This window comes from Aethalodelphis obliquidens, unplaced genomic scaffold, assembly GCF_003676395.1.
Source record: "Aethalodelphis obliquidens isolate GAN/ISIS:26980383/991018 unplaced genomic scaffold, ASM367639v1 scaffold40, whole genome shotgun sequence".
NCBI classification, from domain to species: Eukaryota; Metazoa; Chordata; class Mammalia; order Artiodactyla; family Delphinidae; genus Aethalodelphis; species Aethalodelphis obliquidens.
The window spans coordinates 16,718,058-16,735,726 of NW_020837984.1; the positions used below are offsets into that span (position 1 = coordinate 16,718,058).

Genomic DNA, 17,669 nt, shown 5'->3' on the forward strand with positions numbered 1-17,669 from the left:
AACTCTGAGAAAAAATCAAAAGGAAATGCCAGAAATCAAAAGCCCTTTGGAGCAGAAATGAAGAATGCCTTTGATGTGCTCATCCCTATACTGGATATGCTGAGGAAAGAATCAGTGAGCTTGAAGAAATGTCAACAGCAACTTTCAGAATTGAAATGTAAAGAGAAAAAAAAATGAAAAAGAACAGAATATAGGTCTATTCCACTATCTGAAAGCAGAGCATTCCTATGAAAACTTTTATAAGCCAAAATGGCATAAAGTGAAGACTTATCCCATGCTTGCCAAAAGTTCGCATCATGTCACTTTACTTTTATGAAAGACCTATGGTAGTATGGTAACAGTTTTTTAATTTGTAAAACCAAAAATTCCCTTTGGATTTATTTTGGTTAGTGAAAACAGGTTCTAATGTAGGTCTTTTGTAAAAGCAAAATGGTGTAACATGAACTTTCAGAAAGTGGGGTGGGGGTTCCGGTATCTAAGAACTGTGGGACAATTACAAAAAGTGTAACATATGTGTAATGGGACCACCAGAAGGAAAAGGAAGAAGGAAGAGAAGAAATAGTTGAAGTAACAGTGATGAGAATTAAAGACAGACATAAAACCACAGATACAGGAAGCTCAGAGAACACCTGCAGGATAAATATCTAAAAACCACACTTAGGCATATACTGAAACTGCAAACAATCAAAGACAAAGAGAAAATCTTGAAAAAAGTCAGAGGAAAAAACATCTTACCTATAGAGGAACATGGACAAGAAATATTTTGAACTTCTTAAAAAACAAAAAACAAAAAACCATGCAAGCAAAAAAAGAGTACAATGAAATATTTAAAGCATTGAAAGAAAAAACCCACCAACCTAGAATCCTGTACCCAGTTCAACTGGCCTTCAAAAAATGAAGGAGAAATAAAGACTTTCTCAGAAAGATAAAAATGGAAGGAATTTGTTGCCAGTAGTCCTGCTTTGCAAGATATTTTAAAAGAAGTTCTTAAAAGAAAGAAAATTATATACATCAGAAAATCAGCTCTAAATAAAGAGCATTAGAGAAGGAATAAATTAAGGTAATATAAAATCTATTTTCTTAACCTTAACTGATCTAACAGTTTGTTCAAAACAGTAATAGCAACATCATATACCTTATGGGTAAGTGACATAAATTGACAGAAATGTTACAAGAAACAGGTGGGGAAAACTGAGAATACTTTGTTATGATGTACTTGTACTACCCATGAAGGGACACTGTTATTTGAAAATGGACTTGGAGTCATAGTAAATTTATATTTCAAACTCTAGGGCAACCACTAAAAAAAGTAGTATAATTGATATGATAAGACAGGAGAGAAAAAGGAATCTTTAAAATGTTCAATTACAACCACAGAAGGCAGAAAGAGAGGAAAAAACCCACAAAAATAAAAATAAAAAACAAATACAGAACAAGGGCAATGAGTAGAAAACACCAACAGATACGGTAGATATTACTCTAACTATATCAATAATCATTTCAAATGTAAATGACCTAAATATCGATTAAAAGGTAGAGATTAACAGAGTGGATGAATTTAAAAGATGCAAATATATGTTATCTATAAGAAACTCACTTTAAATACAGACACAGACAGATTAAAAGTAAAGAGATGGAATAAAGCATATTAATTTCAGACAAAGTAGACTTCAGAGTCAAGGAAAATTATCAAGAATGAAGAGGTCATTCAAAGCAATCTACAGATTTAACACAATCCTTATCAAATTACCCAGGGCATTTTTCACAGAACTAGAAAAATAATTCTAAAATTTATATGGAACCACAAAAGACCCAGTATTGCCAAAGCAAACCTGAGGAAAAAAAACAAAGCTGGAGTCATAACCCTTTCAGACTGCAGACAATACTACAAAGCTACAGTAATCAAAACAGCATGGTATTGGCACAAAAATAGACATATGGATTAATGAAACAGAGTAGAGTGCCCAGAAATAAACCCACACACTTATGGTCAATTATTCTTCAATAAAGGAGGCAAGAATATACAATGGAGAAAAGACAGTCTCTTCAGCAAATGGTGTTGGCAAAGTTAGACAGACACATGTAAATCAACAAAGTTAGACCACTCTCTCACACCATACCCAAAAATAAATTCAAAATGGATTAAAGACTTAAATATAAGACACAACACCATAAAACTCCTAAAAGAGAACATAGGCAAAATATTCTCTGACAGAAATTGTAGAAATGTTTTCTTAGGTCAGTCTCCCAAGGCAAAAGAAATAAAAGCAAAAATAAACAAATGAGACCTAATCAAACTTAAAAGCTTTTGCACAGCAAAGTAAACCATAAACAAAATGAAAAGACAACCTACGGAATGGGGGAAAATATTTGCAAATGACTGACAAGGGCTTAATTTCCAAAATATACAAACAGCTCATACAACTCAATATAAAAAAACAAACAACCCAATCAAAAAATGGGTAGAAGACCTAAATAGACATTTCTCCAGAGAAGACATACAGATGGCCAACACACATGAAAAGATGCTCAACATCGCTAATTATTAGAGAAATGCAAATCAAAACTACAATGAGGTATCACCTCACATTGGTCAGAAGGGCCATCATCAAAACATCTACAAATAATAAATGCTGGAGAGGGTGTGGAGAAAATGAACCCTGCTACACTGCTGGTGGGAATGTAAGTTGGTACAGCCACTATGGAAAACAGTATAGAGGTTCCTCAGAAAACTAAAAATAGAGCTGCCATATGATCCAGCAATCCCATTCCTGGGCATATATCTGAAAAAGATGAAAACTCTAATTCAAAATGATTCATGCACCCCAATGTTCATAGCAGCACTATTTACAATAGTCAAGACATGGAAGAACCTAAGTGTCCCTGGACAGATGAATGGATAGAGAAGATGTCACACACACACACACACACACACACACAATGGAATATTACTCAGCCATAAAAAGAATGAAATAATGTCATTTGCAGCAACATGGCTGGAACTAGAGATTATCATACTAAGTGAAGTAAGTCAGCATGATATCATTTATTTATGGAATCTAAAAAGATGATATAAATGAACTTATTTTGTGAAATCAGCTATACTTCATACTTCAATTAAAAAAAAAGAATAAAGAGGGCATTGCATAATGATGAAGAGGTCAATTCTCCAAAAGACATAGCAATCCTTAGTACATACGTGTCAAACAACAGAGCATAAAATATGTTTGCCAAAAACTGATATAACTACAAGAAGAAACAGACAAATCCACTATTATAACTGGAAACTTCAACATACCTCTATTGGTACTGACAGATCCAGCAGCCAAAAAATCAGTAAGAAAATAGTTGAAGACCTAAATAGACATTTCTCCAGAGAAGACATACAGATGGCCAACACACATGAAAAGATGCTCAACATCGCTAATTATTAGAGAAATGCAAATCAAAACTACTATGAGGTATCACCTCACACTGGTCAGAATGGGCACCATCAATCAAGTGGATCTAATTTGTATTTACAGAAAAATTCGTCCAACAAGAGCAGAACAGATTATCTTCTCAAGGTCATATAGAACACTCACTAATATTGACCACAGTCTGGGCCATAAAACATATATCTTAACAAATTTAGAAAAACAGAAATCATACAAAGAGTGCTTCAAGACCATACTAGATATCAAAAACAACATACCAAAAACAGAAAAATGGCTGAAAAATCCCCAAATACTTGGAGATTAAATAACACATTTCTAAATAACATTACCCAAAGAAGAGGTCTCAAGAGAAATTTAATATTTTGAATTAAAGGAAAATACAACTTTTAAAAATCTGTGGGGTTCAGTGACAGTAGTTCTCAGAGGGAAATTTATAGCACTGAATGAGGATATTAGAAAAGAAGAAACAACTAAAATTAATAATCAAACCTTCCACCAAAGGAAACTGGAAAAACAAGAGCAAATTAAATCTGAAATAAGCAGAAAAAAGAAATAATAAAATTTAGGAAAAGAAACCAATAAAATTGAAAACAATAGATAAAGTAATGAAAACTTGGTTCTTTAAAAAGATCAATAAAATTGATAAACCTCTAGCCAGGCTAAGGAAAAAAGATTGAAGACACAAATTGCTATTATCAGAAATGAAAGACATACAGATGGCCAAGAGGCACATGACAAGCTGCTCAACATCACTAATTATTAGAGAAATGCAATTCAAAACTACAATGAGGTATCACCTCACACCAGTCAGAATGGCCATCATCAGAAAATCTACAAACAACAAATGCTGGAGAGGGTGTGGAGAAAAGGGAACCCTCCTACACTGTTGGTGGGTATGTAAATTGGTACAGCCACTATGGAGAATGGTACAGAAGTTCCTTAAAAAACTAAAAATATAGCTACCATATGATCCAGCAATCCTACTTCTGGGCACATATCCAGAGAAAACCATGGTTCAAAAGGACTCATGCACCCCATTGTTCATTGCAGTGCTGTTTACAATAGCCAAGACATGGAAGCAACCTAAATGTCTATAGACAGATGAACGGATAAAGAAGACATGGTACATATATAGAGTATTACTCAGTCATTAAAAAGAATGAAATAATGCCATTTGCAGCAATATGGATGGACCTGGAGATTATCCTACTAAATGAAGTAAGTCAGACAGAGAAAGACAAATATCATATGATATTGCTTATATGCAGAATCTAAAAAAAGTGATACAAACAAGCTTATTCATAAAACAGAAGCAGACTCAGACTTAGAAAACAAACTTATGGTTTTCAAAGGGGAAAGGTGAGGGGGAGGGATAATTTGGGAGTTTGGGATTGATATACACACACTACTATATTCAAATAGATAACTAACAAGGACCTACTGTATAGCACAGAGAACTCTGCTCAATATTCTGTAATAACCTATTAACAATAATGGGAAAAGAATTTGAAAAAGAATAGATATATGTATATGTATAACTGAATCACATTGCTGTACACCTGAAACTAACTCAACATTGTAAATCAACTATAGTCCAATATAAAATAAAAATTAAAAAAAAGAAAGAAATGAAAGTGAGGTTACCACTACTGATACCATTGACATTAAGAGAATAATAAAAGGTCAGCAAAATGGCAGAACAGGTGGTCTCTGACTTTAGCTCCCTCACGTAAAGACAAGTGGCAAATATGCAAAGACAAGACACCTTTGTGAAAATCCCAGAACTCAAGGTAAGGCTGAAGAACCCCTTGGACACAGAGACAAAGAAGGAATGCAGTAAAAGAGTAAGAGGAGTGGTCTCAGTTTGACTGCATCACCCTCCTGCCAGAGGCTGGCACAGCGCCACCCTGAGAGGGCCTGCCTGGACCTTTGGTTTCCCCAGTGGGAAAAAGAGAGCCCAAGATGGACATCCAGTTTCCCCAGCATTGATGGACGATTCCCACGAGACCCCCCTTGGGTGTTACCCCACCTGGGGAATCTGGGGGAATCACATATAGATGAAGAAGAGGGTGCCGCTTAAAGCAGCCAGCATTCTGATCTTGGCAGATCATGTTCCTATTGGCAGTGGCAGCACTCAGCAGAGATTCCAGCCAGTGACTCTGCGTATTTGCATAGCTGTGCTGGTGGCTCTGTCTGGCCAGGGAACTCAAGTGGCATTTCTGCCTGGTTTTAGTCCCCAGTAAATGAATCGTACAGGCTGTGGAGCCCTTTAGACAGCACTACCTGGACAGGAAAGCAAGTCAACAGCTCCACCCAAGTTCTGAGTATATAGTCTCAGCCCTGCCCAAACAGGAAGCCTTGCCAGAGACCCCAGGCAGCCAAAGAGCAAATCCTACAGCTCCTCTTGGGGAAAGAAGAAAACCAGCTGTCCTTTTGCCTACCTGACCAGGGACACTGAAGAGTGATCCTGGGGAGCCTTGAAGGCCAGCCTATGGCCCCACCCAATTGCTGAGCAGACTGCAGCCTTACTCAGGCGGGGAGATGAGCCAGTGATTCACCCAATCGTGCACAGCCTGCAGTTCGACCTGATCAGAGAACCTGGACAGCAACACTGCTTGACCATGGAGCACAGCCTCTACCCTCACCCAACTGCAATGTATAGCTGGAGTCCTTGCCTGACCAGCGGGTGCAGCCTTAACCTCATCCCACAGTGGAGCACAGTCAACAGCCCTTCCAATAATGGAACCCAGCCTGCAGCTCTGCCCAATTTTAGTGCACAGACTGCAACCTCACCTGATCACAGACCACAGCCTGAAGCACTGCTCTATTGTGAAGCCCTCCCTGTGGCCCTTCCTGAACTCTTGAGTTCAGCCTGTGACACCACCTGGACAGGCAGCACAGCCTGAGGCCAAGAATGACTGCAGAGCACAGAATGCAGGCCTGCCTAATCACAGTGTCCGGCTAGTGGTGCTGCCCTGCCAGGGAGCACAGCCTGCTTCCCTGTCCAACCACAGTTAACTACAAGGCTAGCTACTGGCTCCATCTGACCACAGAGCACAGCTCCTCCCAACCAGTGAGCACAGATAGTGGCTTTGATTGAATGTGGAGCACAGCCAGAAGACCCTCTCAATCATGGATCCCAGGCAGTGCCCCGCCTCCCTTGAAATCACAGAGCATGGGTAGAGGCTTCAACCAACTGTAGACCTCAAAATCAAGCCTAGCCTGCTCACAAATGCTATCAGATGACCTGTCCAGAACACCAAGCTGAGCTGATTGGTGAAGGCCTTTTCACGGAAAAGTGAACACGTGAAGTATGGAGGAGGAGACCACTTCCTCAAATGTATGTATACCGACACAAGGATACAAGGATCACCAAGAATCAGGTAAACATGACACCACCAAAGAAAAATAATAAGCTCCAATAACTGACCCTAAAGAGATGAGGATCTATGAACTGTCTAACAAAGAATTCAGAATAATCTTCTAAAAAATTCAGTGAACTATAAGAACACACAGATAGACAACTAAAAGATTAGGAAAACAATGTATGAACAAAATGAAAAGTTCAACAAAGAAAAAGAAACCATAAAAAAGAAACAAAACAAATCAGTGAAGAATGCAATGACTGAACTGAAGAATTCAGTAGAGCTTCACTAGCACACTGGACCAAGCTAGTGTGGACCAAGAAAAAAGAATCAGTGAACTCAAAGCCAGATCATTTAAAATTAAATAGTCAAAGGAGCAAGAAAAAACCCCGAAAATTGTAAAGAGGGCCTACAGGACTTACAGAACACCATTAAAACAAACAATAGGGACTTCTCTCGTGGTCCAGAGGTTAAGACTCCATGCTTCCACAGCAGGGGGAAAAGGTTCGATCTCTGGTTGGGGAACTAAGATCCCACACGCACAGCCAAAAAAAAACCCACCAAACAATATATGCATTATGGGGATCCTGGGAGAGGAGAAAGAGAAAGGGACAGAAAGTCTATTTAAGAAAAATAATGGCTGAAAACATCCAAAACTTGGGGAAGGAAATGGGCATCTAGATTCATAAGGCCCAAAAATCCCCAAATAGGTATCCCCCAAAAAGGATATAATGAGACATATAATTAAATTGCCAGAAGTTAAGACAGAAAAAAAGAAATTTGAAGGCAGCAAGAGAAAAGCAACTTGTCACATATAAGGGAGACTCCAGGGACTTCCCTGGTGGTGCAGTGGTTAAGAATCTGCCTGTCAATGCAGGGGACATGGGTTCGAGCCCTGGTCTGGGAAGATCCCACGTGCCACGGAGGAACTAAGCCTGTGTGCAACTACTGAGCCTGAGCTCTAGAACCTGTGAGCCACAACTACTGAGCCCATGTGCCACAACTATTGAAGCCCACGTGCCTAGAGCCCGTGCAACAAGAGAAGCTACAGCAGTGAGAAACCTGTGTACCACAATGAAGAGTAGCCCCCACTCACTGCAACTAGAGAAAGCCCGTGTGCAGCAACAAAGACCCAATGCAGCCAAAAAATAAATGAATAAATAAATACATTTTTAAAAAAAAGGGAGACTCCAAAAGACTATGAGTGGATTCCTTCAGCAGAAATCTGGCAGCCATGGAGAGAGTATGATGATGTATTCAAAATACGAAAGAAAAAATTGTCAAGCAACAATACTGTCCTTGACAAAACTGTCTTTCAGAAATGAAGAAGAGATAAAGACTTTCCCAAACAACAAAAGCTAAGGGAGTTCATTACCACTAGATCACCTTTATAAGAAATAGGAAATTCTTCAAGCTAAAATGAAAAGACTCTAATCAACAACAACAAAACATAGAAATGTTTAAATTCACTGATAAAAGTAAATATACAGTCAAAGTCGACTCTCTGACATTGTAATTGTGGTGTGTAAACAGCATTTAACGCTAGTTTAAAAAATACTAAAATAACTATTACTCTAATAATTTGTTATTGGATAAATAATATAAAAAAGATGTAAATGCTAACACCAATAACCTAAAATATAAGGGGTGGAGAAGTAAAAGTACAGAGTTTCTGTATGCTATCAAATGTAAGTTGTTATCAGCTTAAATTGGGACATTATAAGATAATTTGTATAACCACAAAGGAAAAACCTGCATTATATACATAACAACTAAGATAAAAGAATCAAAGTATACTGCCACAAAAAGTCATCAAATCACAAAGGAAAAATGTAGTAAGGAAAAAAGGAGCAAAGGAACTACAAAAACAGTTAGGAAATGACTGACAAAATGGCAATAGTAAGTCCTTATCTATTAATAATTATTTTAAATGTAAATGGATTAAAGTATCCAATCAAAAGACACAGAATGGCCGTATGAATAACAAAACAAGATCCAACAATACACTGCCTACAAGACATTCACTTTATCTTGAAAGACCCACATGGGCTGTAAGTGAAGGGATGAAAAAAGATATCCCAAGTAAAAGGTAACCAAAGGAGACCAGAGGTACTTAGATAAAATAGACAAATAGGCTTATAGCTAAAAATGGTCACAGGTGACAGATAAGGTCATTATATATGATAAAGGAGTCGATTCATCAATAAGATATAACAATTGTAAATTTTATTCACCCAACACTGGAGCAGCTAAATATATAAATATAAAGCAAATACTAACAGACCTAAAAGGAGAAATAAACAGCAATACAATAAGAGTAGGGGATTTTAATACTCTACTCTCAACAATGGATATCATCCAGATAGAAAATCCATAAGGAAAGAGTGGATTTGAAGAACACTACAGACCAAATGAAACTAACAGACATATACAGAACATTTTTCCAATAGGAGCAGAGTACACATTTTTCTCAAGTGCACATGGAACATTCTCCAGATTAGATCATATGTTAGGCCATAAGCCAAGTCTCAGCAAATTTAAGAAGACAGAAATTATGCCAAGTATCTTTTCCAATGACAATGGTAAAACTAAAATTCAATAACAGAAGGAAAGTTGGAAAATTCACAAATACATGGAAACTAAACAACACACTCCTCAACAACCAATGGATCAAAGAAAAAAATCAAAAGTGAAATCAGAAAATATCTTGAGACAAATGATCATGGAAACAACATACAAAGATTTATGATACGTAGCAAAAGCACTTCTAAGAGGAAAGTTTATAGCTATAAGTGCTTACATTAAGAAAAGAGAAATGAAATTGAGTTATTTGTAGTGAGGTGGATGGACCTAGAGTCTGTCATACAGAGTGAAGTAAGTCAGAAAGAGAAAAACAAATACCGTATGCTAACACATATATATGGAATTTAAGAAAAAAGAAAAAAAAAAGGTCATGAAGAACCTAGGGGTAAGACGGGAATAAAGACACAGACCTACTAGAGAATGGACTTGAGGATATGGGGAGGGGGAAGGGTAAGCTGTGACAAAGTGAGAGAGTGGCATGGACATATATACACTACCAAACGTAAAATAGATAGCTAGTGGGAAGTAGCCGCATAGCACAGGGAGATCAACTCGGTGCTTTGTGACCACCTGGAGGGGTGGGCTAGGGAAGGTGGGAGGGAGGGAGACGTAAGAGGGAAGAGATATGGGAACATATGTATATGTATAACTGATTCACTTTGTTATAAAGCAGAAACTAACACAGCATTGTAAAGCAATTATACTCCAATAAAGATGTTAAAAAAAATTAAAAAAGAAAAGAGGAAGATTTCAAATAAATAATTTAACACGGCATAATAAGGAACCAGAAAATGAAGAAAAAAACAAGCTCAAAGTTAGCAGAAGAAGAAAATAATAAAGATCAGAGCAGAAATAAGTGAAATAAATAATAGGAAAATACTAGAAAAGATCAATGAAACTAAGAGTTGGTTTTCTGAAAAGATAACCAAAACTGACAAACCTTTAGCTAGACTAATGAAGAAAAAAAGCAAATTCAAATAAATAAAATTATAAATGAAAGAGGAGACATTAAAACTGATACCACACAAATACAAAGGATCATAAGGACTACTATGCACAATTATATGCCATTAAATTGGACAACATAGAAAAATGGATAACTTCCTAGAAACAAACAATATATCAAGACTGAGTCATGAAAAATAGAAAATCTGAACAGACCAGTAACAACTAAGGAGACTGAATCAGTACTCAAGATCTCCTAACAAACCCAGGACCAGATGGTTTCACTGGTAAAATAGAAAATCCTAGAGTCCACTAAAAGACTTAGAACAAGAAAATTAATTCAGTAAAGTTGCAGCATACAAAATCAACATACAAAAGTCATGTTTCTATAAAGGAACAACAAAGTATCTGAAAAAGACATAAAGAAAACAATCCCATTTACAAGAGCATTAAAACTACAAGACACTGATAAAAGAAACTGAAGAAGACACAAATAAATGGAAAGCCAACCCATGTTCATTAATCAGAAAAATTAATATTGTTAAAATGTCTGTACTACCCAAAGCCATCTATAGATTCAATGAGATCCCTATCAAAATTCCAATGGCATTTTGTCAGAGGAAAAAAAAAATCCCCAAATCTGCATGAATATAAAAGACCTGAATAGCCAAAGTCATCTTGAGAAAGAAGAAAAAAGCTGGAGGTATCACACTTCCTGAATCAAGCTATATTACAGAACTACAATAATCAAAACAGTATGATACTGGCATTAAAACAGATACATAGACTAATGGAACAGAATTGAGAGCCCAGAAATAAACCCAAGCACATATGGTCAACTAATATTTGACAAAGGTGCCAAGAATACTCAATGAGGAAAGGGAAGTCTTTTCATAACCAGTGCTGGGTAAACTGGATATTTACATGCAGAAGAATGAAACTGAACTCCTACTTTACACCACTCACAAAAATTAACTTGAGTTGATTAAAGACTTAAATGTAAGACCTGAAACCATAGAACTAGAAAGGACCTAGGGAAAAAACTCCTTGTGGCAATGCTTTTTTGGATATGACACCAAAACCACAAGGAACAAAAGTGAAAATAAACAAGTGGGACAACAGCAAATTAAAAAGCTTCTGTACAACACAGAAACAATCAATAAAATGAAAAGGCAACCTATGGAATGGGAGAACATATTTGCATACCATCTATATGATAAGGGGTTAATTTCTGACATACATAAGGAACTCATACAACTCAATAGCAAAAACAAACAAAAACCTCATTAAAAATGGGCAAAAGATCTGAATAGACATTTTTCTAAAGAAGATTTATAAATAGAGAACAGGTACATGAAAAGGTGCTCAACATCACTAATCATCTGGAAATGCAAATCAAAACCACAGTGAGATATCATCTCACACCTGCTAGAATGTCTATTATCCAAAAGATAAGTGATAAGAAGTACTGGCAAAGACATGGAGAAAAGGGAACCCTTGTGTACTTTTGGTGGCAATGTAAATTGGTACAGTCACTATGGAAAAGAGTATGGAGGTTCTTCAAAAAGATAAAAATAGAACTACCATACAATCTAGTAACCCCACTCTGGGTATATATCCACAGGAAATGAAACCACTATCTTGAAAAAATATTTGCATCCCAATGTTCATTGCAGCATCATTTCCTATGGTCAAGACATGGAAATAACCTAAGTGTCTGTCAATTGATGACTGGATAAAGAAAATGTGGTGTGTGTATATATATATATATATATACACACACACACACACACACACACAATGGAATATCATTCAGCCATAAACAAGAAGGAAATACTACCACTTGTGACAATATGGATGAACCTTAAGGGCTTTTTGCTAAGTGAAGTGAGTCAGACAGAGAAAGACAAATAATGTATGACCTCACCTATATGTGCAATCTAAAAAAGCCTAACTCATAGAAACAGAGAGTAGATTGGTGGTTACCAGGGGTTGCAGAGTGAGAGAAACGGGAAGATGTTGGTCATGGGTACAAACTTCCAGTTATAGCATGAAAGAATTCTGGATATGTAATGTACAGCGTGGTACTTATAGTAAACAATATTGTATTGTATACTTGAAAGTTGCTTACAGGGTAGATCTTAAGTGTTCCCACCACACTCACAAAAAAATAGTAACTATGTGAGGTGATATGTGTGTTAACTAACCTTATTGTGGTAATCATTTCACAATACATATGCATATCAAATCATCGTGTCACACATCTTAAACTTATACAATGTTTTACGTCAATTATATCTCAATAAAGCTGGGAATAAAGGAATAATAAATCAGTATTATAGGAACTAATAAGCAATTGTATAGCAATTTTTTCCCTAATATACCAGAAATGATGAATTAAAATTTCAGACTAAAAATACAATACATTACACTTACAATTACATTAGCACTTCAAAAGTGAAATACGTACATATGAATGTAACAAAACATGTACAAGATTTGAATAAGAAAAACTATAAAACTCTGATGAAAGAAAGCAAAGAAGATATAAATAATGTAGAGATATTCCGTGTTCATGGACGGAAAGACTCAATATTGCCAAGTTGTCAGTTCTTCCCAAGTTGATCTATAGATTCAGTGTAATTCCAGTCAAATTCTTGCAAGTTATTTTGTGGATATCAACCAACTGATTCTAAAGTGTATAGGAGATGGAAAAGCCCCAGAATACCCAACATAATAGTAAAGAAGAACAAAGTCAGAGGATTCACATTATTTGACTTCAAAACTTATTTTAACACTATAATAAACAAGACAGTGTGGTATCAGAAAGGAATACCCAAGTATAATAGATCAATGGAATGAAATAAAGAGCCCAGAAATAAACCCACATAAACATAGTCATCTGATCTTTGAGAAAGAAGCAAAGACAATTTAACAAAGAAACGTTAGTCTTCTTAACAAATGTTGCTAGAATAACTTGATATCCACATGAAAGAGAATTAATCTAGACACAAATTTTACACCCTCTATAAAAATTAATTTGAATAGATTATAGACCGAAGTGTAAAATGCAAAACTCTAAAATTACTAGAAGATATAACATAGTAGAAAATCTAAGTGACTTTGGGTTTGCCAGTGTCTTTAGATACAATGGCAAAAGCATGATTGATAAGTCGCACTTCATTAAAATTAAATGCTTCAGCCCTGCAAAAGACATTTTTAAGAGAATGAAAATATAAACCACATATTGGGGTAAATATTTGCAAAACACGTTTCTGATAAAAGACTTAAATCTAAAGTATATGAAAAAGAAAGAAATAAAAGAAAAAAAATTATATGAAGAGCTCTTAAAACTCAGCAATAAGAACACCATCAACCTAATTTAGAAATGGACAAAAGATATGAACAGACACCTGACCAAAGAAGATAAACAGATGGAAAATTAGCATATAAAATGATGCTATATGTCATCAGAGAATTGCAAATTAAAACAATAATGAGACACCAATACAGGCATACTTCGGAGATATCTGGGGTTGGTTCTAGACTACTGCAATAAAGCAAACATCACAATAAAGTGAGTCACAAAAATTTTTTGGTTTCCCAGTGCATATAAAAATTATGTTTATACTATACTGTAGTCTGTTAAGTGTGCAATAGCATTATGTCTAAAAAACCCAATGTATGTACCTTAATTTAAAAGTACTCTATTGCTAAAAAATGCTAACCATCATCTGAACCTTTAGCAAGTTATAGTAGTAACATCAAAGATCACCATAAAAAAAATAATAATGCGAAAGTTTGAAATATTGTTAGAATTACCAAAATATGACAGAGACATGAAATGAACAAATGCTGTGAAAAATGGCAGTGACAGACCTGCTCATCGTAGGTTGCCACAAACTTTCGAAATACAAAAAGGTCAGTGTTTGTGAAGCACAATAAAACAAGGTATGTTTCTATACATCTATTACAATGGCTAAAATCCAAGACTCTGACAAGATGTGGAGCAATAAGGACTCTCATTTATGGCTGCTCCGAATGCTAAATCATATAGCCACTTTAGAAAACAGTTTGTTTCTCGCAAAACTAAACATAATCTTAGGATACAATACAGCAATTTTGCTCCTGGGTGTTTACTCAAATGAGTTGAAAATTTATGTCTATACAAAAGCCTCTACATGAATGTTTATAGGAATTTTATTCATAATTGCCAAAACTCGGAAGCAACCTAGGTGTCCTTCAATAGGTGAATGGACAAACATACAGTGGTACATCTATACAGTGGAATATTATTCAATGATACAAATAAATGGGGTATCAAGCCACAAAAAGACATGGAGCAACTTTGAAAGCATATTGCTAAGCGAAGAAATCCAATCTGGAAAGTCCACATGCTGTATGAATCCAACTGTATTACATTCTGGAAAAAGCAAAACTATGGAGACAGTTAACAAATCAGTGGTTGCCAGTGGTTCGGATGGAGGGAGGAAAGGAAAAAACAGGTGGAGCACAGGAGATTTTTAGGGCAGGAAAACTATTCTGTATAACATATAATGATGCATAAATGTCATTATACATTTGTCAAAACCCACAGAATGTACAATACAAAGAGAACCCTAACGTAAACTAGGTTAATCATAATGTATTCATATTCGTCCATCAATTTTAACAAACGTACCATACTAACAAAAGATGTAAATAATAGAGGAAGCTATGGCAGGGAGAGGAGAGAAGGAGGTGCGTGGGAACTCAGTACTTTCTAATAAATTTTTCTACAAATATAAAACTCTAAAAAATAGCCTTCATTTTTTTTTTTTTTGCGGTACACGGGCCTCTCACTGTTGTGGCCTCTCCCGTTGTGGAGCACAGGCTCTGGACGCACAGGCTCAGCAGCCATGGCTCACGGGCCCAGCCGCTCTGCGGCATGTGGGAACTTCCCGGACCGGGGCACAAACCCGTGTCCCCTGCATCGGCAGGCGGACTCTCAACCACTGCGCCACCAGGGAAGCCCTTCATTTTTTAAAAGGTGAAATATTTCTGTTTTATATCTACCATATCTCTTTTAAATATTAGATATGAATAATCAAGGAATCAAACTCGCATTCTCCTTAAATATTTTCCTCCTTTTCTGTTCCTTATCTAAATAAATAGCATCACCCTTAATCCAGTTGCTCAAATTAGAATCCTGGATGTATGATCATGTGTTCATTTATTCATTCAAACATTATTTAAATACCTCATATATGCTACATACTAAGGATACAACAAAAACTAAACACATCTTAACAAAGAAAACAGAGCCTTCTCAGAACTCATGGTTTATACACTATACATCATCCTTGATTCTTTCTTCTTCCCTGCTTCTCAGTCTTTCACCAAATATTGTCAATTCTACTTCTTTCTAATTCACCCACTTTTCTTTACCTCTATTGCTATTATAGCAGTTCAAGCTTTCCTTCCTTCCTCCCTTTCTCCCTCCCTCTTTCTTTCTTTCCTTCCCCCTCCCCTCCCCTCCCCTCCCCTCCCTTTCCTTCCTTCCCTCCCTCCCTCCTTCCCTTCCCTTCCTTTCTCCTTCTTTCCTTCCTTCCGTTTTTTTCTTTCTTGCTTTCTTTCACATTTGACCTACTGCAAAAACCTCCAGATTGGTGTCTTACATTTATTCCTTTTTTTTTAATTTATTTTTTAAAAATTTTATTTATTTATTTATACAGCAGGTTCTTATTAGTTATCTATTTAATACATATTAGTGTATATATGTCAATCCCAATCTCCCAATTCATCCCACCACCACCCCACATTTATTCTTTATTTCCCCAATTTGTAGTTATAGTGATTTTTTTTTTAAATCATATTACATCAGTGCCTTGCTTAAAACTCATCAAGGGCTTATTGCTTTTTGGATAAAATTTTTTAAATTTTAAAAATTTAACATGGTCTACAAAGCCATGACCCATATGCTGTCTATAAACTCATCATCTATCCATCTCACTGAGCTCTAAAGATACTGCATTATTTTAGCTCCTCATACGCACCAGTCTATGTCACCCTTCATTCTGAAGACTCAGTTTAGACGTCTCTTTTTCATAAAGGCCATTTCCAACTCCTCCAGATTAGGCTAGGTAATTATAAATTACACTTCTGTAATTTACACTTCTGCTTTTATAGCGTTTGTCATATTCATCACATATTGCCTGTTTTATTTTCCAGAATGTAAGTTCCATGAAGGCAGGGCCTGTAGCTCTCATTGTTATATCTGTAGTGGCTAGCAGTAGGTACTCAGGACTAGTTGACTGACTGACTGACGATTTGACATTCTGGAATAGGTTAATTTAGGAAGCAGCTGATACCCTCTTCCTGGGGACAGAGCTAAACAGATCTGAAATACTGGGTAAGAGACTGAGCAACATTTCTCTGAGATCATTTTCCATTGTAAATCTATGAAAGCAGGGAGCTAAAAGATATGACCTTCTAAAAACCTGTTTTGTTGAGGCTTTTGAGTTTCCACAACATAGTTCCCCATAGGAACAATTTAACAGTTATTTACCTACAAAGGAAAGTGGCCCACATGGTACCAAACACACATTTCTAGAAGAGGGTAGCAAAAACTGCTACCTAAAAATGCAGTAAGGCAAACATCAAGATGTCATCAAGAAGATGAAGAGAGTGTGTCTGATAAATGTTTTAAAATTAACGAAAGAGATTCTGTTCTGTGGGGTGATTATTTGGTCAATCTTACCCCTGTCTCAGGAATGCAGTGGAAAGGCAAGACATGGGCAGATACCAGGAGTTGTACTACTGATACCACCATGTGTACAAGATAGGGAATTATGACCCCTCCTGTGAGAAGCCAGAAGTCTTTGAAGGATTCCCCTGAAGTAGTAGGGGAAAAAATTCAGCAGAGACTACTGTCTGAGAGAACAAGGACACTTGAGGATGCTATCATTATCATACAAATGCTGTTGTTTGCTTAGTGCGTTTTAAAAGTTTCTAATCTTCCTCTAGCTCTTCTTCCAGGGTTTCCCAAGGATAATATACTGTGCTGACCTGATGGTGTGCCTCTGGCCTTTCCAGCTCCGTCCAGATGTCAAAGTCCTCCCTCTTAGATCTGCTATGAAATTGAGACACTTTTTGGCAGGCTGAAGTTTGTGACTGTAACTACTCATGTAAACTCCCATCTCCTTTTCTACAGCTGCCTTGGAAGGCAAATATGGGAAATTTGCAAATTTATCAGAACATGATGATTGGCTCATAGATGAGATTCTTTTTGGGGGGAGAGAGGGGAAGGATGGCTAGTAGTTTTGTCAAATAGAAAAGAGTTAGATTTAAAAAAATTTAA

At 36.4% G+C, this 17,669-nt stretch overlaps 1 protein-coding gene across 8 annotated transcripts in view; it reads right to left on the reverse strand.

The window, feature by feature from the left end:
* EXOC6B (exocyst complex component 6B) overlaps window positions 1-17,669 on the reverse strand; it is a 696,544-nt gene that overhangs the window by 72,516 nt on the left and 606,359 nt on the right. The gene's annotated exons all lie outside the window — the stretch shown is intronic.